Source organism: Gracilinanus agilis, chromosome 5 (assembly GCF_016433145.1).
Source record: "Gracilinanus agilis isolate LMUSP501 chromosome 5, AgileGrace, whole genome shotgun sequence".
Classification (NCBI taxonomy): domain Eukaryota; kingdom Metazoa; phylum Chordata; class Mammalia; order Didelphimorphia; family Didelphidae; genus Gracilinanus; species Gracilinanus agilis.
Window position 1 is genome coordinate 119,095,387 of NC_058134.1, and position 3,659 is coordinate 119,099,045.

At 43.4% G+C, this 3,659-nt stretch overlaps 1 long non-coding RNA gene across 1 annotated transcript; it reads right to left on the minus strand.

Annotated features, from left to right (window-relative positions):
- Nucleotides 1-692: 692 nt before the first annotated feature.
- LOC123249088 lies at nt 693-3,457 on the minus strand. Its single transcript, XR_006506364.1, has 3 exons — nt 3,373-3,457; nt 1,953-2,044; nt 693-793 (listed from the first exon to the last, which is right to left on the minus strand). It is a non-coding gene; the product is annotated as an uncharacterized LOC123249088 (long non-coding RNA).
- Between the last annotated feature and the right edge of the window lie 202 nt (nt 3,458-3,659).

Consider the following 3,659-nt stretch of genomic DNA (forward strand, 5'->3'; position numbering starts at 1 on the left):
AGAGAGAGAGAGAGAGAGAGAGAGAGAGAGAGAGAGAGAGAGAGAGAGAGAGAGAGAAACATTTCATCTGAATTTTGATGTGCTTTAGTGGCGCTTTCATTTGCATTTCCGGAGTCCCTCTCTAATTGATTCTCGGTTCTGTTTTTTTCTCCTCTGTGCCAGTTCACACACTAGTCTCTCTCGGTCATTTTTCATGAGCTGCCCAATCTCTCTTTCAGATGCAACACCTGAGAATGGCCAGGGCTGAGCCTTATCCGTTTTGGTAACATCAGTCCGATAACCGGGGCTTTATTTTTCAGCATCCGAGACCCTGCTGATGGGGAAACAAAGCTCGGCTCCTTCTTTCTCCCTCCCCTTCTGCTCTTCCCTCTTTCGGGTATTTTATTTGTCCCGTTCCCAGAGTCTCAAAACAAGCCTAGTTGGGATAGATACTGCTTTAACTCCTAAAGAAATGGAGGAAAGACAGGCTCCCTTTAGTTGGCTGAATTATTAGCACCACGGCATCTTGCTAGCATAGAGCGGATGGCAAATTGAATTAGCTGCTTTCAAAGGAGGATTCAGGTTGAAGGATGCTGGAGTGTGTCATGCTAGGATAAACCCTGCCTGGGGGAAGCTCCAGCTACAACTAGGAAAACAGGGGCCAAGCGGGAATTGAGAAAGGTTTTTATTTCAGCACACTTGTGACCCGAAGCTTGGGGCTGCGGTCGCGCACTGCGGAAGACGTGTGCGTCCTCTTCCCCTCACAGTCCAGGTTCAGTCGGTGTCTTGGCGAGATGCTGATGTTTCTGGTCTCCTGCAGGTGGCGCCACAATTTCGGTTTTTAAGAGCTGACTGCAGATCGTTTTCTTGCTAAAGGCACAAAACCCCATCCAAAGAGGCTATGCTTGGGAGCAAGGGCAGGAGGGCAGGAGCGGGGATCACAATAGACCCTCCTGGCTCTGGTGATTTATTGAACAAACCAATCTGGCTTTTATCAACTTAAATAGCAATTCTCTTTCTTAGCTTATAAACCAATAGTAACTAAGTGGGGGGAAAAAGTTGGGGATTCTAGCCCCTACCCTATTCCCTCTGGAATTGGTTCAATCGATAAGCAATTACAGATCATCTAAGAGCCTCCAAAATCCAACGCAAAATCCCACAGAACTAATCACCCAGGAAAAAGATAATTCGGGGGACCCCCAAAGCCAGCTAGTGTAACTACTTATTTCCTTCCAGCTTTTCCCTCTTGTAGGAGGGAATATATTATCCTGTGTGTCCTGTAGTGAGTGTTCTGTTCCACTGACCCTTAGACCAGATGTCTGATCTTGGTCAGTAGGGGAAAGAATGTTTTTGTTTCCCGCTGGCCTTCTCTCTCCCAAGTCTTCAAAAGGATGGAAGAAGAAATCACCCTCCAGCGAAGAAATAATTCTTAAATTGCTCATGTGATGCTATTGGGATTTAAAAAAAAATAAATGCTTCTATTCACAGACTAGGAGCAGGCTAAGCAGTGGGTTTAACTATTCTGAGGCTATCTTTCTTTCTTAATGATGATCTACTGGAATCATCTTTACCACCATCATTATCACCACCAGCACAGATCATCATTGTCATCTCTAGCATCATCTCTCTTATCATCTTCAGAAAAATGGCCCACCTGCTTAATTTTGGTCAAGGCACTGGACCTCAGTTTCCTTATCTGTTAACCAAGAGAATTAGACTAGATGATCTCTAAAAGAATTAAGTAATCCTAAGGACTTAGTGAAATAAAAAAATAAATAAAAAACCCAACCAAACAAGCCATCTGCTGTGAATTCAATTCTTTCTGTCCCTTAATATTGACATCACCATCTCCCCATTTATAGGTCCAAATGTAGAAGTCTCTTATATTTGTTATTAACTGGGAAGAAGTCAAGAAAAGACATTCACTGATGCCATACCATTAACAACAGGAATAATCTGCTAGGGTTACTCACCTGCCCATTGTATCTCTTAGATTTCTGCTTCATTTTTTCCTTGTCACTTGGTTCTGTTATAACTCTTCAGGCACCACATGGCATTCATTTCCCTGAATGAAAACAAACGACACTGCGAACCAGGCAGGAGATAAAGAATAATAAATACATTTTATGCACCACCTCAAAAAAACCCCATCCAAGTCTTTGAATCCCCATCCATCCATCAGAAAATGTAAATCTGGGGCTCACCATCTACACACATACACACACACTCACACTTCCTGCAAGAAAAAGACAATCATGTTCTATTAAAAAATGTACTGTTGTGATTGAGAATGAACACAGAGCTGTCTCCTCTTCTACCCCTCTCCCACCCCCCACAACACACATACACACACATTTTTATAGCAGACACTGAAAGCTGAGTGGCAAATAGACATTTTAAGGGTTATTTTTCCTCCCCTTTTTATTGAACCACATCCCTTAAGTAATCCATTAGGGTTTTCAATAGGTCTTTATAAGATGTCACCTCTGGGAATGGGCCAATGGTGGTTTCTGCAGTTTGTGTTGGGGAAAAAATATTTGGGGAGATATTGTCTGGTGGAAGCCTCAGCTCTGGGGTTCCTCACTCACAGATTGCTGCCTTTACAGGAGACACACAGCTTTATTTAGTCATATGGTTTAGTCATATGGTGGCGTTGGGTGTGTGTGTGTGTGTGTGTGTGTGTGTGTGTGTGTGTGAGCGCGCGCACTTCAGACTAACCTCATATCAGTCTTGTCTGTTTTATCTTGGGTCTGAAATATAGGATTTCTGAGAAGAGAGAAGCCAGACCAGGCTTATTCATGTAAACTAATAAGGAAGGCTAGAGACTGGCATGGCTTTTCTCAGGACTCCTGTATTAGTATCATTTGCCCAAAGTCAGACATCTCCTTTTCCTCCTTTTCTAGTTATCAACATTCAGTAAGTACACATTGAGTACAAAGCACATCCAAAGATTTTGCACATCAAAGATAGTTCTTTGACCCCCTTTTGCCCTTGTGTACAGGTCCAGAATAACCCATACAGAATATTTGTGTTTTGATTTCAGGGCTGTCTTTGCCTTCTCCCTCTAGCCTCCCACCTAATTGCTAATGTCTTAATTTTTGTTAGGATACTCCTGTCTCTGAGAGGAGTGACTCAAGCTTTAATCCAATCAAGGTTTTTGTACTATTGGGGAGGAGGAGCATCGAGGTGTTTGGATTTGGGGAAATGGTGTTTTGGGAACTGTGGGGTGTATGTGTGTGTGTGTGTTTTAATTCCTCAGGATAAAGAAATTCTAGAGCTATGAAGCCACTACTGGTTCACCTCCACTCTTTATCCCAATAATAAATGGTTAGGAAAGTCAAGCTACTCCTCAGGACAAGGGTTTCTGGCCTGCTGTCTTTCCCACCCACTCACCTCCCAACATGAACTGCACGCCAAGAAGTCTGACCTAGGGTATGTGGTGGGTTGGTGGATGGGGAGGAGAAGTGGAACATTGCCTTGATTTCCTGACATGAAATCAGAAGAGATCGTTTAAATACTCATTTCATGCCTTTCATTGAACAGGTTAAGAAACTGAGGTTGACAGAAGTAAAGCGGTCACAGAGCTACAAAATAGCCTAGTCTCTGGATGCGAACCCAGAAGAGCAAAAGTCCATTGCATCTCTGCCTTTCTGGCCGTGCTAGCTTGTCTGTACCGTGGA